Here is a 25,464-nt window from a genome sequence, read left to right as displayed (position 1 = left end):
ACAGTTTATTTTTATTTTCATATACAAACATATTTCATATTGTATCTTTGCATACATATAGAGTATTATTGTATTTCTAAAAATACAGAGTTCATATCCATGTTTTAAAAGGGTTTCTTTATATTGCGTTTACATCACTACTTTATGTATTAAATGAGTTCAGTTAAGTTGAGTTGAGCAAGGTAAGTTCTTTCAGGTCCTTTCAAGCTGATGTCTTGTTTTAGAATTCCCCTCGCATACTCGTACATTCAATGTACTGATGTCATTTGGCTTGCATCTTTTAATGATGCAGATACAGGTAACCAGGATCAGCATCCAGCGCATCGTTTATTCTAGTTGAGCTCCAAAGTTTATTGGTGAGCATCCTTGCTTCTGAAGGATCCCATTTATTGCTTTTTAGTAGTTTTAGTTCATTAGGATGTTGTGGGTCTTGTCCCGACGTCCATCTCAATTGTTTAGAGGCTTCATTTACACGGAGGAATATTGTATTGAAACCATTCCTAGATATTTTGAAAAGATTTCTCAAAAATGATGATCAAAATATCATTATTGAGTCTACATAAACTATCATTAATCGCAATCTTGTATTATTTTTTCTCTTGGTCACTTTTGGGCCTATTTTGTACATTTTGTATCCTACTACAAATATATATGATATGATCCTTCTTTCTATACATATTATTCTTTTCATCCCGCTTTTATTATTTATGTTCTATTTAAATTGCGTTTAAGTTTTATACAAATATTCATTTTAAAGTCCTATCCAAACCCAAGCCCCAAGTCCAAGTCCAAGTCTTCTATATTAAATATATATCAATATAAATACATACTTACACAATTACATGAGATCATTCATAATGTCAAGGTAATAGAGAGAAAATAAATGACCATAAATGTTCGGGAAGATTATACCCTTAAAGAATTTGAAAGTATAGAATTCTTAACTCCAAATTTAAGATTGTTACATAGACAAATAAGAGAAAATAGTAAATTTGCAATCTATCGCTAATGATAATTCAAGAAAATATATTCTACCTAATTCAATCAGGATGATGGAAGCTTGATTCAATAAAATCTTTATCTATTATTACATGCTGCACAAGTTAATATAAATACTCGTAATTAAAATAGTTATCGATAATTGTTCCCTCCCCTCTAATGGAATTAGACTTAACACTTATGACGTGTTGTTAAATAGTGTAAGTATTGACGTATTATCACTTGAATGTATTCCTTCAGAAATATTATTGAGTTATTTTTACAATCCTTTTGAAATTGATCTTTTCGTCAATTATGTATGTGATCTCATAACAATGTGCATCTAGAAACATCATCCTAAAATTATTTAAGCCTAATCACCAAAATTCAAGGTGACGTATCTGTATATTTTTTCAAGAACTATTCTTATCCTAAAAGATATGAATTGTATATATATTTTTTTTTATTTTTTTAACTTTTTTTAATTTTTTTCTTATTTTTAATTTGGTATACCAATAATAAGTTCATAATCACATTTTTACTATAAAAGTCCATTTGTATGTGATCTCCTAACAATGTACATCTAATAACTTTATTCTAAACTATATTTACTAATAATAACCAAAATTTAAGTTGACATATTTATAAATTTTTCAAAAGTCAATCTTATCCTAAAAGATATCTGTAATTCTGAATATGGTATGTCAATTAATAAGTCCACAAACAGATTTTACTGTATAAGCTGAATGCATTTTCTTTCATAACCACTATCAAGATTTTTATTTTTTACATAGTATATTCCATCTCAAGAAAGGTTTCTACTTATTAACTTTATATTTAAAAGAATTTTTAATGTCTAGCCGTATGCATGAGTGGTTTCATTATATTATTTACTATTTTAAACTAATTATTATTTTGATTTATTTTATGTGTAGCTAAACTAAATACTTTCATAAAAAATAACAAGTTCAACAGGAAGAAAGTGGTGTTCATAATGGGTGAAACAAAAACAGGAAAATGCCATCTATCTGTTGACCATGCCACCCATTTTCGAGGAGAAATAATCAACTCGGACAAAATGCAAGTGTATAAGGGACTTCAAATTGTTACAAAGAAGATCACACACACTGAGAAACAAGGTGTACGACACCATTTTTTAGGTATATATATTTATTTCCAACAATATTTATTTCAAATGACTACCTAGATAATTTAATAGTAGTAAATATAGATTCTAGTGGAAAATATACTTTACTATTAAAAATTTATTTATTCCAATTCTGAGTAAGTTAATTTGGTCACATTTTCTTAGCTGAAATTGAACCAGATTCCAACTTCACAGTTGAAGATTTTTTTTTGCAAGCCATTGTCAATATAGAATTATTTTTGAAGAATCTACGTGTTCCAATTTTTGTTGGAGGGTCAAATTCGTATATTGAAAAACATGTAGATGTCCCTGTGTTCATGTTCAAATATAAGAATGATACTTGCTTTATTTGGATTGATGTAGAGCAATCAGTCTTCAACCGTTGAGTTGACATGACGGTTGATCAAATGGTCAATGCCGGTAATTTTTGTAATTTTTTTATATATGAATCAAGATATAATCATGCATCTAGCTAAAAACTTTTCTTATATAATTTTTTAAATAATATTTTTTGTTATCAAATCTATGTTCCACTAAATAAAACTTTTCTTTGAATTATGTTGCATGCAGGGCTAGCCAATGAGGTGCGACATATTTTCATTCCATATGCAGATTACACAAAAGGAATCCGGCGGTCCATTGGTGTCCCCGAAATGGACCAATATTTAAGAGAAGAAAAAAATATAGACGAAGATGATGAATCGAAGAAGATGATTCTTCAATCTTCATTTGTGAATATCAAGCGTAATACTCATCTATTAATTTGTCACCAACTTAACAAGATTCAACGGTTAATAAATGAGAAAATGTGATTTGTGCATCATATTATTGCTACTGACATTTTCAAAAAAGTTAAAAAAGATGGTGTTGATGAAGCTTGAAGGAATATTGTATTGAAACCATGCCTGGATATTGTCAAAAGATTTCTCAAAAATGATGATCACAATATCATTATTGAGTCTACATAAACTGTTATTAATCGGTATCTTGTGTTATTTTTTCTCTTGGTCACTTTTGGGCCTATTTTATATAGTTTGTATCGTACTACAGATATATATAAATGACCGTTCTATCTATACATATAATTCTTGTCTTCCCGCTTTTATTACTTATGTTCTATTTAAATTTTGTTTAAGTTTTATACAATTATTTATTTTAATGTTCGTCCAAACCCAAGACCCAATTCCAAGTCCAAGTCTTCTATATTTAATATATATTAATATAAATACGTACTTACACAATTACATGAGATCATTCATAATGTCAAGGTAAGAGAGTGAGAAAATAAATGACCAGAAATGTTCGGGAAGATTCTACCCTTATAGAATTTGAAAGAATAGAATTCTTAACTCCTAATTTAAAATTGGTACATAGACAAAAAAGAGAAAATAGTAAATTTGCAATCTATTGGTAATGATCATTTAAGGAAATATATTATACCTAATTCAATCACGATGATGGAAGCTTGATTCAATAAAATCTTTATCTATTATTACATGCCGCAGAGGTTCATATACATACTCGTAATTGAAATAGTTATCCATAATTGTCCCTTCCCCTCTAATGGAATTAGGCTTAACACTTATGACGTGTTGTTAAATAGTGTAAGAATTGACGCATTATCAATTGAATACATTCCATCCTAAATATTATTGAGTTATTTTTACAATCCTTTTGAAATCGATCTTTTCGTCAATTCTGTATGTGATCTCATAACAATGTGCATCTAGAAATATTATCCTAATATTATTTAAGCCTAATCACAAAAATTCAAGGTGACTGAACTATTTTTATACTAAATGATATGAACGAATTATATATACATATATATATATATTTTTTTTTATTTTTTAATTTGGTATACCAATAGTTCATAATCACATTTTTACTATAAAAGTCCAGTTGTATGTTATCTCCTAACAATGTACATCTTATAACTTTATCCTAAAATATATTTAATAATAATTACCAAAATTCAAGTTGACATATCTATAAATTTTTCAGAAGTCATTCTTATCCTAAAAGATATCAGTAATTCTGATTATGGTATGTCAATTAATAAGTCAACAAACAAAATTTACTATAAAAGCTGAATGCAATTTCTTTCATAACCACCATCAAGAAAAATATATTTTTTTACATGGTAAATTCCATCTCAAGCAAGGTTTTTACTTATTAAGTTTATATTTACAAGATTTTTTAATGTCTGACGGTATGCATGAGTGGATTCCATGAGATTATTTGCTATTGTAAACTAATTACTATTTTGATATTATTTTATGTGTAGCTAAAATGAATACTTTCATCAACAATAACAAGTTCAACAAGAAGAAAGTTGTAACTCCCCGCAACTAGAAAGAGCTAGAAATAGAAAGAGTCATATTTGGAAAGAATGAAAATCTGGAAATTTGACAAAATTAAGCTAAGTATGAGTTTTGGGTCAACTTCAAACGACCATAAATCCTATATTAGGATGTGTTAGGTGTGCTAAAAAATACTGTAGGAATTATCTTTCCTACTCCGCCAAGTTTGCGCGATTTCGAGTTTGTATGAGGGAGATAAGCCCATTTGAAGTCAGGTTGTGCAGATAAGAAAAGTTAAAACCGTATTTTAAAGGGGTATTTTGTTTTTTTGATTACCCAATTAATTAAATCAGGTTTTAATAAATTATTTGGGGTCTAAACTGTTTTAGTTCATTTAATATAATTGAGAACTACGCTAGGGCTTTGAGAGAACAGAAAATAGGAGAAAAGGAGAACAAAAGTTCAAGATTCATCAAGTTCTTGCGAGTTTTGTTGTGGATTTTTCAAATGATTCAATCCTACGAGGTATGTGAGTTCACATAGCGTTGGTTTCATTCACCCACGCGCCAAACATGTTTATTTCATTATGGTTTTCGTCCTAAAAGATTGAGACTTTGATGTTCTTGAGTTGTGTTCTTGAATTGCTTTCGTTCTTGAATTTGGTATGAGATTGAGGAGTTCTTGAGAGTTTAAGGTAGATTTTAGAGTTGTGTTTGATTAGATTCTTGTGTAAATATGTTGGGTATCTGAATCCATAGAGGAACTGAGAAAGAGAATCAAATTTAGGCGAATTGGGGTTAGAAAATGAAGAAGGAACAAGTCGAGCAAATCGGGAAAAGTTTAGGCAACTCCCAGCCCCCATAAACCATGTAACCACCATGGGTAGAAAATGGTCATACTTTTTAGATTATTCCTTAGTGCTTTTTAGCATTGACTAGTGGATCCACTTAGAAGTAAGGCTCTATACCCTCGGCAAGGTATAGGACGGCCCTAGCAGCGTAAGGCAAAACGTTGTATCATCACAATAGCTCTTACGTGATGGTGGTCGATTAGAGAAACTTCCATAGCAGTATTCTATATTTTTATATACATTTCAGAGTTATATTGTATATTTGCATACACACATAGTATTATTGTATTTCAAAGTACACAAAGTTGACATTCATGTTTTTAAAAGCTTTTATTTATACTGCTTTATATTGAAATGAGTTCAGTTCAGTTCAGTTGAGTTCTGACCAAGTTTGTTTCTTTCAGCTCCTTTCAAGCTTATGTCTTATTTTAGTTTTCCCCTCGCATACTAGTACATTCAATGTACTGATGCCATTTGGCCTGCATCTTTTATTGATGCAGATACAAGTAACCAAGATCAGCATCCAGCGCATCGTTGATTCTAGTTGAGCTCTAGAGTTGTTGGTGAGAAAGATCCCTTTTATTGCTTTCAGTATTTTGTTCATTAAGATGTCGTGGGTCTTGTCCTGACATCCATCTCAGTTATTAGATGCTTTTTAGATAGACAGTCAGTTACTTTAGTTGTCTTTACCTTGTTATTGGATTATGTTTTGAGACTAAAGTTTGCCTTATTATCCAATTGAATGTTCCTATATAACATTCTAGTTTATTACATAGACTTATCTTTGTTGAGTAAAAGTCTTCCGCTGAGTAAGTAAGCCAGGCCAAGGGTTCGCTTGGGGCCAACAATGGTTCTCGAGTGCGAGTTCCACCCAGGGTGTATGCTCAAGGCATGAAAAAGTTGGTATCAAAGCACAGAGTTCAAGAGTCTTAGGGAGTCTATGAAGCTGTGTCAATAGAGTACTAGTCATCAGTGTGAAGCACGCCACATCTATAATTAGGAGGCTGCGACACTTAGGAATGTTATCACTTTTTTTATACTCATTTAGTGCGATAGAGTTCATCTCTATACAATTTCTTTCTAAATCGTGCTTGTGCGTAACCGATTGTGAGTTGGGATTTGTTTTATGAGGCCTTCTTAGGGCATATCTTTCCCCGAGAAGTGAGAGAAGCAGAGGTACGAGAGTTCCTCACTCTTGAGAAAGATTCTTTGAGTGTTTATGAGTACAGTCTAAAGTTAACACAACTTTCCCGCTATGCTCCGGAGATGGTTGCTGACATGAGGAGTAGGATGAGTTTATTCATTACTGTGTTTTCTCGCCTATCAAGCAAGGAAGGCAAGGCAGCTATTCTGATACGGGTTATGGAAATAACAAGTCTAATGATCCATGTGCAACAAGTTGGGAGGGACAAGTTGAGGGATAAAGAAGAGTTTAAGAATAAGAGGGATAAGACATTAGGGAATGAGTCTGGGCAGCAAAAGGGTAATGTGAACCGGTCTTCCCTCCAACAGAAACAAAAGGGACCTGCTCCATCATTTGCTAGTGCACCTCCACTAAAGAACAAAGGTAAGTACAATAGTCAAAATTTCAGAGATAAACCTCTCTATTCTCAAGGTCGTATGGCAGAAGGGGGTAGTAAGCCTCCTGCATGTACTAAGTGTGGTAGGAACAACTTAGAAATGTGTTGTGATGGCTCCACTGGTTGCTTCAACTGTGGCCAGAATGGTCATTTTATGAGAGAGTGTCGAAAGAACATGCAGGGAAATGGTAATGGGTGCAATAGAGCCCAGTCTTCATCAGTTGCTCCACCAGATAGAGATGCATCTAAAGGAGATACTTCAGGGGAAAACGGATGAGGAAACCATCTTTATGCTATCACTAGTCGCCAAGAGCAAGAGGATTCTCCAGATGTTGTCACTTGTATGATCCAAGTCTTTAACTTTAATGTTTATGCTTTGCTAGATGCAGGAGTGAGTTTATACTTTATAACTCCTTATGTTGCAATAAATTTTGATGTCCTTCCTGAGAAACTTAGTGAGCCCTTCAGTGTTTCTACCCCTGTTGGTGAGTCTATTCTAGCAGAGAGTGTTTATCGTCATTATACCATTTTATCACAAGAACACCATTGTTGATTTAGTTGAGTTAGACATGGTAGATTTTGATTTCATTCTTGGTATGGACTGACTTCATGCATCTTATGCCTCAGTTTATTGTAGAACTCGAGTTTTCAAGTTCTACTTTCCTAATGAGCCAGTTATAGTTATAGAGTGGAAAAGTAGTTAAGTTGTGCCTAAGGGTCATTTTATTTCGTACCTTAAGGCAAGAAAGTTAGTTTCCAAGGGGTGTGTCTATCACTTTGTCCAAGTTAATGAATCTAGTGTTGAGATACCTCATATTCAGTCAGTTCCAGTAGTAAAAGAGTTCTCAGATGTCTTTCTAGATGATCTTCTCGGAGTCCCTCCTGATAGAGAAATAGACTTTCGTATAGATATTCTTCCTGATACTCGTCATGTATCTATTTCTCCATATAGGATGGCACAAGCATAGTTAAAAGAGTTAAAAGAGAAGTTGAAAGATCTCTTAGAGAATGGTTTCATTCAACCAAGTGTCTCACCTTGGGGCGCTCTGGTCTTGTTTGTGAGGAAGAAAGATGGTTCCCTTAGGATATGTATAGATTACCGTCAGTTGAGAAAGGTTACCATCAACAATGATGATCTCTTCGATCAAATTTAGGGTGCCACTTGTTTCTCTAAGATTGACCTCCTATCTGGATACCATCTGTTAAGAGTAAGGGAATATGATATTCCACAGAGAGCTTTCAGGACCTGTTATGGTCATTATGAGTTTCTGGTCATGCAGTTCGGTTTAACTAATGCACCTGCAACATTCATGGACCTTATGAATAGAGCATTCAAGCATTATTAAGATATGTTTGTTATCGTATTCATTGATGACATACTAATATATTCGAGGAATGAGGAAGATCATGCTAGCCATCTCATAATAGTTCTCCAAACTATAAGAGTGAAAGATAGAGAGTTGTATGCCAAGTTCTCCAAGTATGTGTTTTGGCTTGAGTCTGTGCTATTCTTAGGCCACATTGTTTCCGGTGATGGAATTAAAGTTGACACTCAGAAAATAGAGGCAGTGTAGAATTGGCGTAGAACCTCATCTCCAACTGATATTAGGAGTTTCTTGGGTTTGGCTGGCTATTATAGAAGGTCGTAGAGAGGTTCTCATCTATTTAATCCCCTTTGACCAAGTTGACTCAGAAACTAGTCAAGTCTCAATGGTCTGAAGCTTGTGAGAAAATCATTCAGGAATTGAAAAAGAGGTTGACTACTGCCCCAGTATTGACCTTACGAGAAGGTACTCAAGGTTTTGTCATGTATTGTGATGCATCCCAATTTTGTTTAGGTTGTGTGTTACTACAAAATGGCAAAGTTATAGCTTATGCCTCCAAAGAGCTTAAGGTTCACGAGAAGAATTTTCCAATCCATGATCTAGAGTTAGCTGCCGTAATATTTGCTTTACATATATGTCGCCATTATTTGTATGGTGTTCATGTTGATGTATTCACTAATCACAAGAGTCTTCAGTGTGTTTAGTCAGAAAGAGCTTAATCTCAGACATATGAGGTGGTTAGAGTTACTCAAGGATTATGACATGCGTATTATATATCACCCAGGTAAGGCTAATATTATTGTTGATGCCTTGAGTAGGTTGTCTATGGGTTTCACCCTTCATTTTGAGGAAGATAAGAAAGAGCTAGCAAGAGATGTGCATAGACTTGCACGATTAGGAGTTCGACTGATGGATTCCATAGAAGGAGAAGTAGTGGTGATGAATGGGGCTGAATCATCATTAGTGTCAGAAGTGAAAGAGAATTAAGACCAAGACCCTATTTTGGTTGGATTTAAGGCAAATGTTCATAAGCAAAAAGTATTGGCTTTTGAACAAGAGGGAGATGGTGTATTGAGGTATCAAGGAAGATTGTGTGTACCAAGGCTGGATGAACTCCAAGAGAGGATCATGGAGGAAGCTCATAGCTCCAGATATTTTATCCATTCGGGTTCCACAAAGATGTATCGTGACTTGAGAGAACTTTATTGGTGGAGTAGTATGAAGAAGGGCATTGCAGAGTTTGTTGCTAAGTGTCTGAATTGTCAACAAGTTAAAGTAGAGCACCAACGGTCAGGTGGTATGGCTCAGAATATAAAACTTTTGAAATGGAAGTGGGAGATGATAAATATGGATTTCATTACTGGATTGCCATGGTCTTGTAGGCAACATGATTCTATTTGTGTGATTGTTGATAGAATGACAAAAGCATCCCACTTTTTGCCGATAAAGACTACCCATTCAGCAAATGACTATGCCAAGTTATACATTCAAGAGGTAGTAAGAATTCATGGAGTTAGGGTCTCCATTATTTTAGACAGAGGTGAGCAATTCACTGCACAGTTCTGGAAATCTTTTCAGAAAGGCTTAGGTTCAAAGGTGAACTTAAGTACTATTTTTCACAGATGGTCAAGCAGATCACACTATTCAGACTTTAGAAGATATGTTGAGGGCTTGTGTGATTGATTTCAAGGGGAATTCATATGATCACCTATCTCTCATTGAGTTCGCTTACAACAATAATTACCATTCTAGCATCCAGATGAATCCTTATGAAGCTCTTTATGGGAGAAGATGCATAACTCCTATTGGATGGTTTAAAGTTTGTGAAGCTGGGTGGATAGGACAAGACTTAGTTCATCAATCTATGGAGAAGGTTAAGGTTATTCAAGAAAGGTTGAAAACAACTCAGAGTCATCAGAAATCCTACACTGATGTTAGGAGAAGGAAGTTAGAGTTTGAAGTAGATGATTGGGTTTACTTGAAAGTTTCACACCTGAAAGGTGTTATGAGATTTGGTAAGAAGGGAAAGCTTAGTCCCCGGTATATTAGTCTTTACAGAATATCCAAGATGATTGGCAATGTAGCTTATGAGTTAGAGCTACCACAAGAGTTAGCAGCACTCCATCAGGTGTTCCACATCTCCATGTTGAAAAAGTTCTTCATTGATCATACAAATTGAAGATATTGGGATCAAGGATAGCTTATCTTATGAGGAGATTCCTGTTCAGATTCTACATCGCCAAGTTTGCAAGTTGAGAACAAAAGAGGTAGCATCAGTCAAAGTTGTTCGGAGGAACATGTTTGTTGAGGAAGCTACTTGGGAAGCTGAGGAAGATATAAAGAAAAGATATCCACATTTCATCGAATCCGGAGAAGTTCCAAATTAAGGTACTAATTCTATTCTTAGTACTCTTTAAGTTATATGCTTGATATGTTACATTTGCCTGTTGGGTGCTTGAGCTGAATGTTAGAAGTTACACCCTTAGCCTACTAAGAGTAATCTCATTCTAGGACGAATGTTTCCAAAGGGGAGATACTGTAACACCCCGCAAATAGAAAGAGCTAGTATTATAAAGACTCATTTTTGGAAAGAATGAAAATCTGGAAATTTGACAAAATTAAATTAACTATGAGTTTTGGGTCAACTTTAGACGACCATAACTCCTATATCAGAATGAGTTAGGTGTTCTACAAGATACCGTAGGAATGATCTTTGAATTTTCTTTCCAGCGCCTCCAAGTTTGCGTGATTTCGAGTTTGTATGAGGGAGATATACCCATTTGAAGTTGGATTGTCTAGATAAGGAAAGTCAAAACCGGATTTTGAAGGGTTATTTTGGTCTTTTCATTACCAAATTAAATAAATCCATTTTTAGTAATTTAATTGTGGTCTAAACTGAGTTAGTTCTGTTTACGCAATTGAGAATTACGCTACTGCTTTGAGAGAAGAGAAAATTGGAGGAAAGGAGCAGAAAAGTTCAAGATTCCTCAAGTTCTTGCGAGTTTGGTTGTGGATTTCACCATGGATTCAATCCTACAAGGTATGTGAGTTCACATAGTGTTGGGTTCGTTCGCCTATGTTCCAAACATGTTTATTTCAGTTTGATTTTCGTCTTAAAAGATTGAGACTTTGATGTTCTTGAGTTGTGTTCTTGAATAGCTTTCGTTCTGGAATTTGGGATGAGATTTAGGAGTTTTTGAGAGTTTAAGGTCGATTTTAGAGTTGTGTTTGATTAGATTCTTGTGTACATATGCTGGGTATCTAGATTTAAAGAGGAATTGAGAAAAAGAATCGAATTTAGGTGAATTGGGGTTAGAAAACGAAGAAGGAACAAGTCAGGCAAATCAGGCTACCAGGTCCGCATCCTGTTCCTCAAGATTTGAAAAATGTTCTCCACGGTGCGGAGTGGTCATAGACCATTCTGCCTCAAAATTTATTTCGTGACCAAATATTTAAATGAATCTCTGCGTCGCGGACTTTCTTCTAGACAGTGATTTCTTGATCTTTTCTCATGTTTAACTATCTAAAAATACTCCTCAACATCACGAGATCTTTCTTATCACAAATCACAATCCTTGAATCCATAATTTAATTCAAGGAAAGTTAAGATTTAAGTCAAGAGAATTTAAGAGCCACGTCAAGTGAAGTTCATATAGTTTTCCAAAAGTGTTTTACAAGTGTTTTAACATTGATTCAAGACTTGAGTTCTGAGTTGAGTAAAGAGTAAAGATTGAAGTTTATTTCTTCAAAAGAGTATATCGGGTCTATGTGTAGAAAGGAAACTTTGATTTCCAAAAGAGCCTTTGAGCTAGTTTTTAGTAAAGACTAAATGCTTTTCCAATTAAGCAAGAGAGGAAATTTTGATTTCCAAGAGGAGCCTTTGAGCTAAGTTTTGAGAAATTATCTCAAACCACAGAAAGAATTTATGTTTTAAACATAAGAACTAGTGTTATATTTTGGGAGTAGTATTCAACACCTATAAGTGGGAGAGTTTAGACAACTCTCAGCCCACATAAACCATGTAGCCACCATGGGTAGAAAAGAGTCATACTTTTTAGATGAATCATTAGTGCATTTTAGCATAGACTAGTGGATCCACTTAGTAGTCAGGTTCTATACCCTCGGAAAGGTATATGACGGCCTTGGCAGCATAAGGCAAAACGCTGGATCATCACATTAGCTCTTACGTAATGGTTGTTGGTTAGAAAAACTCCCATATCAGTATTTTGTAATTTATATACATTTCACAGTTATATTGTATCTTTACATACACAGAGTATTATTGTATTTCCAAATACACAGAGTTGACATATATGTTTTTAAAAGCTTTTATTTGTACTGCACTTATTTATACTACTTTATATTGAAATGAGTATAGTTCAGTTTAGTTGAGTTGAGTTAAGACCAAGTTTGTTTCTTTCAGTTCCTTTCAAGATTATGACTTGTTTTAGTTTTCCCCTCGTATACTCGTACATTCAATGTACTGATGCAATTTGGCCTGCATCTTGTAAGGATCAGCATCCAGCGCATAGTTGATTCTAGTTGAGCTCCAGAGTTGTTGGTGAGCTTTCTTGCTTCCGGAGGATCCCTTTTATTGCTTTCAGTATTTAGTTCATTAGGATGTCGTGGGTCTTGCCTCGACTTCCATCTCAGTTATTAGAGGCTTCATAGATAGACAGTCAGTTATTTCATTTGTCTTTACGTTGTTATTGGATTATGTTATTAGATTTGAGTTTGCCTTATTGGCCATTTGAATGTTCCTTTATAACATTCTAGTTTATTACATAGACTTATCTTTGTTGAGTAAAAGTCTTCCGATGAGTAAGTAAGCAAGACCAAGGGTTCGCTTGGGGCCATCATTGGTTCTCGAGTGCCAATCCCGCCCAGGGTGGATGCTCGGGGTGTGACAAAAGTGGTGTTCATAATGGGAGCAATAGGAACGGGAAATCCCATCTTTCTGTTGACCTTGCCACCCATTTTCGAGGAGAAATATTAAACTCGAACAAAATGCAAGTATATAAAGGACTTGATATTGTTACAAACAAGATCACACACTGAGAAACAAGGTTTACGACAATATTTGTTACGTATATATATTTATTTCCAACAATATTTATATCAAATGACTACATAGTGTCACGACCCAACACACCGAGTCGTGTAGGCACCCAATCTAACAGTTAAGTAGGAGAACCCTCATATCCCATTAGTTTAAACATGCAGAAAATTAAAGAAAACTAGAGATAAATGAAATCATAGTTTTATGAATGAAAACCTTCTTAAACTTTTCGGGTTAAGACTTGTAAAGTAATCAACACTCCAAGGATCTAGTCTAAACAAGTGCAAGAGCTACTAAGAATACAATAGGACATATTAATAAAAGGACATAGCTCCCACCATGCGGAAGGAAAAATAGAATCTGCTGGAGAATTCTTCATTTTCACCTTTTGAAAAATCACCGACCCTGCATCCAGAATATGCCAAAAAGTCATAGAAAAAGTAGTATCAGTACAACCACAAGTACTGTTAGGCATCATCGGTCAACCCGACGCCCACCGCATAATATAGGAAAATAACTAGTAAGAATATGCAATATACCACTCGCTTCTCCACCTTTACCCTCTCACAAGTTACTCAAAGTTACACCAATACTCTTACTACTAATCACTTTCGATTCCTTTTAACACTTGCCTGAGTAATTACACTACGTACCCTACCTCTAATTCTCACCCTTGCAACATACGGACAACCCTTGTCCACAACACTAATACACTGAAATCCTTGGCCTTTCCAATTTCATTCAAACGACAATATACATAATGGATTATGTCAACATAGTAGAACAAACATAAATAGGTCATCATATCATATACAATTCCGGGGAAACAACATCAATTATTATTTATGGACAAGATACAACTTCACATTTCTCAAGATACGCAATTATATCAAATCATTGGTCCTCTAATGGAACCCAAACACAAACTGTTAGCATACCCGAACATGGTACCTGATCAAATGTTTATGCCAGAACGTGGCAATCGATCCCATAATTATGCTAGAACGTGGCAACCGATCCAAGTTAGTCTGTCGGAATGCAACACCCGATCTATTCAACAAGCCACAATCACAAGTATATTCTCATAATCATACCAACAGGTCATGATTCATGGTGATCATCATTCATATATACTTGTTTACAATAAATGTGATCAACAATGCAATGGTCGCATACATACATGTATCAATTTGTAGCAAGAACGAACATGCATCACTCAATCATAAAATCCCAACCATCCTAAAGAACTATTCGTCGACGGATATCACGTAAACATTAATTCGACCATACCTAGCCCTAGTTTATCATCTAAGGCTTCTTCCTAGTATTTAATCATCTTTTATTTTGGTGTTCGAAGACCTACGCATAAATCCTACCATTGATTATCATCATACTATGTAATGGGCACAAATTTATCACTACTCATTTAATAAAACCTCGCCTACCTCGATGCCAAGCAGCTGCACAAAACTTTGATTTTAATATTTCTGACTTCTTGACGGTGATCTTGACCGGAAATCTGCCATCCCCCGCGCTCCTTACGCTAGATATCTCCTTCTCCTTCTTTCCCAAGCTTAGAGCAACTTTTTGGGGGTTTCTAAGTTGTTTTACGACTAATTTAGGTAATTTATGAAGAAATAGGAAATAGGATTTCGCGTTATTTACATTATGTCTCGCCTATCCCGCTTTGGCGACTACTTTCCCCATTGTGGCGCTGTCGCCCCAGCGGCATTTGTCTTGCCCTGGCAGGACAGTGGTCTAGAATTTCCCAAATTTTTGTTTTCCCTAAATAACGACGATTTGAGTCATTACAATAGATACCAATTTACCCCTTGTTCGTCCCCGAACGACTAGCACATGAATTGTCACATGCTCTATTTCTGAGTACTTCTAAACTAAAAGATTGGTCCACTACGGGATCACGACGAATGGTGACTTTTCATTTTTTTGATGCAGGAAAAGGTACTATACCCAACAAACCAGAAGAATTTGAGGCAACATACAAAGAAAGAAAATGCCAAGTTTTCACAGCCTAACCTATTTCCTTCTCTTCACTTCCAAAACAACCGAAAGATCTCTCAACCACTCCATTCCGAACGTTGAAAGTTAGGTAATTTATGCATTCCTTACGCACTTTACTTTGATACTTGAGTAACATCAATTGCATGCTGCTATTTAATTGGATAGAAATGGTTGTCGGGTGGTTATTCAAAATTGAACTTAAGTTGCTAGTTTGGTTAAAATAACGTAGCATGAACACTTTCCTTATGTCCCCAATGCCTCCACAACGTCCTGGGCGTAAGTATTTTGTAAAAATACGGTTAAATCTACGCCAAAATGGTGGGGAGAAGTTGAAAAGCCTTTTCTTTTAAAACACAAATTTGAGGGGTATTTAAATGTTATTTTGCCAATTTAATAGCATATTTAGGTTCTAGGATAGTTAATATACTCTGATATTCTAAAATCCTATTGAAATTGTGGATTTTGGGATAAACAGGTGCTATGATCGTGCCTGCTGTTTCTCTCAGATGAAGGCCGCTCTTGCGACCTTAATCCCGCTATGGTGGCCTCCGTCATCCCACCCTAGAGGGATATTTTGCCGTTGTGGCGGGACTAGGGAAACAGTAGACTGAGTCCCTCTTTTTATGTTTTTGAAATTTTTGTTCCCCTTTTGCCCTGCTAGTGTCCAGCCCCATGGAGTTCTAACATATGCTTTCTAATCCTTACATGTTTCTCTAAATGGGAAGGCTAAATGAGGAAAACCCACCGTTCGGTTCCCCGATGCCACGAGTTGGGAAAGGCATCATGACAATAGAAATACAGGCTTCTGCTGCAAGAGAGGTTTTGTTTTGCTTAAGTTGGAGGAGAACGCGCCTACCTTTTATGCTCGCCTGATGGAGTTCGGATTGACTCCACTAACTGAGGCTCCCCCGGATACACGTTCCACTTGGGTGATGGAGTTCTACGCCATCCTGCCCACTGTGCGATGCGACGATCCTTACCCCGTCATCCGTATTCAGGGAGTTGACATCCCCTTTAATGCCACAACCATCAACGAGGCGCTAGAGTTTCCTGAAGTTTTGAATCCTGAGTACGAGGCTAAGCTGCGGGAGATAGACTAGGTTGGTTGAGGGACACCTAGATTTAGCCTGCGCGCCGGGATCAGGTTTACTGTGGTACTGCCAAGGGAATTACTAGATCGGATTGGTTATTTGATGCTAATATGTGGCTACACTTGATGACAAGGAGGATCCGCCCATCAGGCAACCACACCGACGTGACCTTTCTCGGGCCTTGGTGGTGGCGTGTGCTATACAAAGCATCGAGTTGAATGTGGGGGCGCAAATCATTTCGTAGTGGAAGATGTTCTGCTGAGGTAACAAGAAAAATTTCTTCCTACTAGGAGTTATTACTGTGCTGTGAAAGCGGGCGGGAGTGCCACTTCTCGAGATCCCACTTTCCACCCTCTTTTTATAAGGTCAGTTTCTACTTCCACGAGTAAGAAGAGCAGAACGGGCAGAGCTAGGAGCAGTAAGGCGGCCGTGGATTTGGACGACAAGGCCCCACAGTCATGTGCACGGGTCGAGGAGGATCTGGCGGCCATCCGGAAGAGGTTGGGGAGTGCATTTTCTGACTTCACTCCGGTTCCACCTAGCACTGCCCTAGAGGTCGAGATACTCCACCATGAGCTACGCCAGGAGAGGAGGAAGGATCTGGAGAGGGATCGTCTGATGGTCCAGATATGGAAGGTTGTGAGAATTATCTTCACTTGCATCACCCCTGGTCAGGAGCTTCCCCGAATAGAGAAGGGAGACTTCCAGCACTTCACTTTTAAGGATGAGGCCGCGACTGGCATGGTACCTCCAGAGGATCTCAATTCCGATGTTGACACCTCCCAGTCTGAGGGGTCTTGATTTGTTTTTTCTTTCGCCCCTCTTGGGCTTGTATTTTGAAAAAAACTTTATTTTTCTGATGTTTTCCTTACCTTTTTGTAGCACAGGGATGCTTGTTATTTTTTGCTTTTTGGCATAGCCGATATTTAATTACTAATGTTACGACTTACTATTCTATTACTGAGCACTGATTGAATTGCAGAGTTTAGTTTGGATATAATTCGGGGTTTGTATATGTGACTGGGAAAATAGGGGAGACAGGTTGAGATTTTGTCTCGCCCTGTCCCACTCTGGCAGGAGAAATCTCGCACTGGCGGTCTTGCCTTGGCGCTAAAATCTCGCCCTAGCGGCCCTAACGGAAACAGAACCCCTGCCAACAATTTTTCTGGGTTTCTTCTCCTACCTTAATCTCCCTTAGATTCCCCGACTAAATCTAGGCATACTGAATAATCCCCCTTAGCGAGGATAATTGTTTCCTACCCCGAATCAATCCAAGGAACACGCTCCAAAATTTATTCATGTTACTTCAACACTACAACACACTCGTTCCCATGATTCACCCAGACATTCACACTATTATTAGTCAAATTTCGGACACATCCAGATTTAATTTTACGAATGTCATCGCAGTCTACCTAGACTCTTACACCAAACTTAGTTATGACTTCTCCCCTCAATGGCTTCACGATACTTAAGTAGTTACCACTTGCATAGATTCAAAATTTAGCTAACATATTACACATACCAAATTCAGACACGACCCACTTTATAGTCACAGTTATTTCAAATGACAAGAAGCACGCATTAACAGTTACAAACGACACATCACAACAATTTCGCCTTTTAGTTAGTTTGTTCCATAGATGACCTTTTCAGACCATTAATGCCTTAAACTTCCCTTAAGGCCAGATACCAATTAGAACCTTCTCAGTTCCAATTAACCTTGCTTGTGTCCCTTCCGTCGTAACCACGATGTCGAGTCCACTTTGTTGAGATACCAATTGGAATCGGGAGATACTAATTGGACTCAACGCATACCACAAGCGACACTCGAATGAAAAGAGAGAAAAGATGAGACAACTTCCTAGAATGCTTCATACCTTCCTGAAGATTAGATGTGGACGCTAACACACCAATCCGCAGGAGTCTATTCCACATTTTTCTCTTGTACTGAGAGACCGGTAACCTGGGGCTCTAATACCAATTTGTCACGGCCCAACCCACCGAGCCGTGCGGGCACCCACTCTAACACCTAAGTAGGAGAACCCTCATATCCCATTAGTTTAAACATGCGAAAAATTTACAAAAACCGAAGATAAATGAAATCATAGAGTTTTATAAATGAAAACCTTCTTAAACTTTTTGGGTTAAGACCTATAAAGTAATCAACACCCCCAAGAGTCTAGTCTAAACAGGTACAAGAGCTACTAAAAATACAGAAGGACATATTAATAAAATGACATATTAATAAAAGGACACAACTCCCACCATGCGGAAGGAAAAATAGAAGCTACTGGAGAATTCTTCATCTTCACCTATTGAAACATCACCGACCCTGCATCCAGACTATGCCATTAAGGCATAGCAAGGGTAGTATCAGTACAACCACACATACTGGTAGGTATCATTGGTCAACCCGACTCCCATCGCATAATATAAGAAAACAACTAGTAAGAATATGCAATATACCACTTGCTTCTCAACCTTTACCCTCTCACAAGTACCTCGGAGTTTCACTAATAGTATTACTACTAACCACTTTTGAATCCCTTTAACATTCGCCTGAGTAATTACACCACGTACCCCTACCTCTACTTCTCACCGTTGCAACATACGAACAACACTTGTTCCACAACACTAATGCCCTAAAATCCTGGCCTTTCCAATTTCATTCAAACAATAATATACATAACGGGTTAAGTCATCATAGTAGAACAAACATAAATAGGTCATCATATCATATACAATCCGGGGAAACAACATCAATTATTTTTTACGAACAAGATACAGTTTAACATTTCTCAAGATACACAATTATATAAAATCATTGGTCCTCTCATGGAACCCAAACCTAAACTGTTAGCATAGAAGAACGTGGTACCTGATCCAATGATTATGCCGGAACGTGGCAACCGATCCCATAATTATGCCGAAACATGACAACCGATCCAAGTTAGTATGTCGGAAAGCAACACCCGATCCATTCAACAAGCCACAATCACATTCACAAGTATATTCTCATTTTCATACCAACAAGTCATGATTCATGGCGATCATCATTCATATATGCTCGTTTACAATTAATGTGATCAACAATGCAATGGTCGAATACATACATGTATCAATTTGTATCAACAATGAACATGCATCCCTCAATCATAGAATCCCAACCATCCCAAAGAACTATTTATCCACGTATAACACGTAAACATTAATTCGACCATACCTAGCTCTAGTTCATCATCTAAGGCTTCGTCCTAGTATTTAATCATCTTTCATTTCGGTGTACGAAGGCCTACACATAAATCCTACCATTAATTATCATCATACTACGCAGTGGGCACAGATTTATAACTACTCAATTAATAAAACCTAGCCTACCTGGGTGCCAAGAAGCTGCATGGAATTTTTGCTTCGATTCTTGTGTTTCTGACTTCGTGACAGTGATCTTGACCGAAAATCCACCATTCCCTCAGCTCCTTTGTAACGATCTGTTCCCGTCGTTATAGAAAAGCCAACGGTGGGAAATTTGGGAACGAAAAACTAATTTTGTAGTATTTGGATTTTCCCAACACTACTAGAAAACATGCCTGTAGCAACAATTATTTAGCAACGATTAAATACATGTTGCAATAGATAGTCATTCGCCACGGTTATAAACGTTGCAATGGACAACATGACCTAATGAAACACTTCTAGAATTAAATAGTTGCATTAGCACTACAACTGTTGCCATAATGTCTCTTATTGCAAAGGTTCCACAAAATCGTCCCCGTAGGCTACTCTATGGCAACGGTTCTTACGGAAATAAATGTATTGCAACGGATATCTTACCCTCAATTATTTTCCCTCCACTAATTTTACTAGACCCTCCAAAAGATTCTCCTAATTTATTTTTTAAAATAAAATAAAAGTGTAAATGTATATCATATAGGTTTCTCTCTTTGAGACCATTTCATCAGAAGCTCAGCCTCGTAGGTATCGTCACTTCTCACTTCTCCTTTGAAGATGGTGTATCTTCTTCTCAATCCTCTTTTTTTGTCCTTGTAGGTATCTATCATATGCTGGGACTTCTTCTTCGCGGGTTATGCATTTTTCTAGCTACAGGTAATGTCTATTCTATCTTCATTGAAATTAGAAATTTCTGAGAAGGGTTCTTGAAAAATATCTTAAAATAGGCAAATGGGTTTTTGTGAAGTAGATTCTATTTGTTAGAATTTATGTATATGGTGTAATCTTGTTGTGTCTTAGAGTGTGTATCTCAATTTTTGTCTGGATTGAGAAATCTCTGCAAAAATTTTAGATGAAAACTTGAAATTTATATTGGAAATTATTAGTTTAGGAAGAGTTGATGTTATGGAAGATGGGTTTCGATTCTTCATTCTACATGATAGATTTTATCTATCAAAAAGCTCAAGCTTTTGACCACTGGGATAAAGTTTTCAACTCCATAAGTCTTTTCTAACAATAAGATGAACTAATGTATTTTTTAACTACAAAAGTCATTGAAGTCGAGCACTAAGAGATTTAGTTTTTCTCTTGTGAGTAAAATTTGAAGCTCTAAGTTTGTATTTTCTTCTTTCTTCTCTGAGATTTTTGGTGGACGAACAATAAGTTGGTCATCAAGCTCTCGTCGCATCAGTTGAATACTTAAAAGGAGGTAATGATCCTTTTTCACATTAGTATAAGAATATTGTTTGCCAACATAGACTAAAATTTGTTATGCTTTCTGAATTCTTTCTTATGTGCAAACTGATGTATTACATGTTCTCGTTAGAATGTGGAGTGTTAATAGATTTTAATGAGGTGGATGGTATGTTTAACTTCTAAATTATTGGGAATCGACTGTTCGACAATGTCTAATGGAATACAATTATCTTTACTAGTATAGAGAAATTACTTTTTGGATAGAACAATTAATTCTCCCTCTTTTCCTGATTATTTCATTTTTAGATTGGTTGTGTATTTATTAACCTGTATTTTCCTATTTATTTATTGGATTTACTTCTCTATGAGTATTGCTTTTGTTAGACGTGTACGTCTTCTACGTAAAAGCAACATGTGGCCTCTGTAAAATAATTAAGTGCAGAAAAATATAATCTAGTCCAGCTGCAATTTGTTCTCCTGTATTTTTCAATGTTAGTAAAAATGTATTTCATGAGACTACTATTGGATTAAAGACAACTTTGTACTAATACACATAGGCATCGACCTCTATTTTTCATGGTCTGTCCAGAGCAACAGTTTCGTTCAATACTTCATAATATTTAATCCCGTCTTACTACTATCTTGATAACTCTATAATAACTTATACTACCATTAGGATATTTCAGATTCCATATTTTTCTACTTCTTAAAGGATTTTTCATTTCCCTGTATATGTTCTCTTTAAATTTTGGACAAGTACTTTAAGTTTAGAGTGTTGGACAAGATGTACCTGGTGATGTCATTGATATGCCAACTCATGATCTGCATTCAGAAGATATAGAAGAAGATATGGAAACATCAGAAGAAGATGAGGACTTTGATGATGATGAGGACTTATATGATACCGATTGGGATTGGATGCTGGCTGATTATTGACGAAGGGACTTTTCAGAAATTTCTCTATTGCATTTTCTTATTTGTACTTATGATCTTGCCTTTTTTATTATTATTGTGTACTTCTAGTTTTTTAGGTTTTCTCGCTGTTAATAGAGATCTCTTTAGTGCTTCATATGTTGAAACTAGCTGAGTGATTTGTGCTTCCTAAAGACTAGGTGAATTAGGTAGCAAGAAGCGGTGAGTCTGATTTATGCTTCATCCTTTCTCCCTTTTTTCTAGTTCATCTTATCATGTTACAAAAGTTATTGCGACTGTAATCTTCTTTTCTCTGATTCTGCTTTATCTTATTGATTTTTTGGGATGTCTAACTCCTTATCCTTTTATCTCTATTTATATAGTACGCAGTACTTGCTAGTCATGGCACAACGAGAGTCTTCAAGAATAAGGAATAAAGATACAGGAGAAACTGTTCCAGTTGGAACACCTATATCTTTGGTGAATTTGAAGAAGTTGTTGCTAACTAGAAGAAGAAATGATATAACGAGTTTGATAAGGTCAATTGAAAAGGGCCAGCGTCTAACAGATGTAATAGAAGAACAACATCTACTAGAACCACGAAATCCAGAGGTAGGAGTCCATATACAAGATGAATCAACTAAACATGTACCACCAAATCCAGAGGTAGAAGAACAAGTTCAATTGAATTCTACTACTATTGAAGTAAATGAACAATGTGAAGAACAAGGCAAGAACATCTAGGTTTTATTTATAATATTACTATACTTTTTTAATTATGAAATCAAATTACAATACTAATTTGGAGGTTGTCTTTATTTGTGTATTATTGTAGACTTTTCCACACAAAAAAGAGAAAGAGGTCCAACAAAGATGTTAACTGTACATGGAAGGCATGATCGTAAATTGGTTGTACTAAATAAAGTCAGCCTGTTGGTCCTAGTAATGATGTGGTGATAGAGTTGAGCAGCTTCCTCGGTACACTTGCAAGGAATGCGACCCTTTGTCCTCTTGTTATAGAAAATTGGAACCTACTTGACACATAAAAAAAGATTTGTAAGATTATACCAAGGTTTTAAAGTTTTCAATTCTCTTTTAAGTTGAATATATTTCACGTTTATTACACTAACTTAGTGTCCCAATTTTCAGGAGAAATATGATATTTTGAAAATTGAAAATAGATGGACTTTAAAAACAATTCAAGAAGCTTGGAGAAGGCGTAAGTTTGATTTGAAAACACACCACTTTGATGCCTATGGTAATGGTCAAATTTGAATGGAGAAAAGGTCTAATGATGTTCCAAAATCTCAATTTATGGAACTTCTTAGATACTGGAACTCAGAAAAATTTCAGGTAATCTTACTAGCTGATAATACGCAATTAAAATGATCTGACTCATCGATCGATCATGGGAGAAGATAAGAAAAACCTCCTTTATTTTAGTATTTTTCGGTTAAATGTGAAAACTTATGAGTTTTATTGATCTTGACACCTATGAGCTTTCCTAGAAAACTTAAGAAGGTCAAATTTCTTTACAATTGTTTTCTTGATCTGGACGATCACTTTGTCTGTGGGATATGCATATTAGCTAATCTTTCATTTATCAATAATATTCTTTGTACAGCTAACCACAAGATAAACATGTGTTTGGGTTGAGAGCACCAGTCTAACATATTCTCTTCTATTTGTAGAAAATGTTCAAAACCAATAGTGAGAATTGGAAAAAGTTGAAGAATCCACTTACTGTTGGCAAAAACAGATTTGCTTTAGTTCGCAATGATTTGGAATGAGCTGTTGTGTGACATTGAATATATACATGTCGCTTATTTAATGAATATTTTTGATATCCACTTTTAATGTGTCTAGGAAAAAGAGAGGGAAACTCATGATCCTCCATCACTTGAGGAATTTTTTTGTGGTTACAAGAAAAAGAAAACCCAATCGATTATTCAAGGATACAGATGAAGAGTACAATTGTGAGACTCCTATCTAATTTTTAATTTGTTTGATTTAAATTAGTTTTTTTCGTATTGAGTCTTTTTATGTATACTTTAATTCGCTTTTTTTTAAAAAAAAATAAAAAAAAATTATAGGCTGAGATGGAGAATATTAAAATGCAACAAAATGAAGATGGTAATGAGACAATTGGTGCATTTCCATCTGTCACGGGATCGAAACATCCTGGATGTTTGAGATTTTATGGAATAGGGTTACTAAAACTACTTTGAAAGGGAAAGTGGGACTTTCGAAGCCTCATCAAATGCAACAAATAAGCTCGTGAAAAAGATAATAGAGAGAATGCTAAGAATGGAAGAAAAAATTGAGGAACTAAAGGAACAATTTGAAGAACAAAAGATCATGATGAGACAAGAAATTTTAGAAGATGTCATAACAAAACTCCATCGTTCAGGCCTACCAATTGATGTTAATGTTTTAGCAACATTACTTGATGCTTCGTCAACACGAGAAACAACTATTTGGTCAATCCATCATCCATCAGTACGTTGCAACAATCAAGGTAAGAATCCTCCGTCTTGTTCTTCCAATTCTTCTACTATTGCTTTTGCAACTTCTTGTTTGCTTCAGCTTCATCTGCTTTTGATCTGTTGATCTTCTTCTACTTTTTTTCTTGTGCTACTACACTTGCAATCTTCTTCTATTGTTGTTGGTGCATCTGCAATCATTTTGTTATTTTTATCAAAGTTAATTGTATCGAGATTAGTGCTACAGTTGTTTGCATAGTTTTGGAGTATTGAACTAAACTGAAAACATCAATTGACTAAGAATGTTTTAAAATGTGTACACAATTCTTGGTTGATTTTAGGTATTGTTGATTTTTTGTAAAAATATATTGACCTGAGTTGTTGAATCTACTAAATATATACACTTTCGGCTTCTTTTTAAAGCTCATCATCCTATTTCTATGATGATAAAAGACACTCTAAACTTTTAAGATTTAGAACAGTCTATATATATATTGTGTTTTATTGTTGAACCATTGACATTTATTTTTATTTTGCTCAAGTTGAAAATTCAGTTTGATGAACTTACCGTTGAAAGCGTATTAATGGGTTATGAAAAGCAGGTTCTTTGATTGGTTAGTATCATTATTCTGGAACAAAAACTATGTCAGGAAGAAATTGCCATTTCTAAAAAATATTACGAAGTAGCTTTGATTTTCTTTCTAAAAGCGGCATCTTAGGGGTCAGTCAATTTCTTATAAAACTGCTCTTGTGCAAAAACTTTGGCCCATGTATGAGATAAATAACCCTTTTATTTTTACTTTCTAAAAAAGGCATGTGGTCTATAGGTTATATTACGAAAGAGTAAAAAATGGGAGTTATATGATTTATTTTCCCTTTTCATTTTTATAGTTTTTCTTTCCTTTTCCCTATCTTTAATTGTTGTCCCTTTTGAAATTGTAGGTGAACAAAATGAAAAATGTGGGGATGAAGGTAGTGAAGACCTATACAGAGAATTGCTTGATCTACATCTACAAACATTCTAGGACTATTTTTACTTTTGGGCTTTAATTTTGTAAACTTAATTG

At 35.6% G+C, this 25,464-nt stretch overlaps 2 long non-coding RNA genes across 2 annotated transcripts; both read left to right on the top strand.

Annotated features, from left to right (window-relative positions):
- The first annotated feature begins 22,032 nt into the window (after positions 1-22,032).
- Positions 22,033-22,400, top strand: LOC107058596 (uncharacterized). Its single transcript, XR_001472154.1, has 2 exons — positions 22,033-22,136; positions 22,298-22,400. It is a non-coding gene; the product is annotated as an uncharacterized lncRNA (long non-coding RNA).
- Positions 22,401-23,183: 783 nt separating this feature from the next.
- LOC107058597 (uncharacterized) lies at positions 23,184-24,398 on the top strand. Its single transcript, XR_001472155.1, has 3 exons — positions 23,184-23,267; positions 23,781-23,890; positions 24,008-24,398. It is a non-coding gene; the product is annotated as an uncharacterized lncRNA (long non-coding RNA).
- Positions 24,399-25,464: the final 1,066 nt, after the last annotated feature.

The sequence above is a fragment of the Solanum tuberosum genome, unplaced genomic scaffold (assembly GCF_000226075.1).
Source record: "Solanum tuberosum cultivar DM 1-3 516 R44 unplaced genomic scaffold, SolTub_3.0 scf00556, whole genome shotgun sequence".
NCBI classification, from domain to species: domain Eukaryota; kingdom Viridiplantae; phylum Streptophyta; class Magnoliopsida; order Solanales; family Solanaceae; genus Solanum; species Solanum tuberosum.
This window is presented reverse-complemented; position numbering and strand designations above follow the sequence as displayed.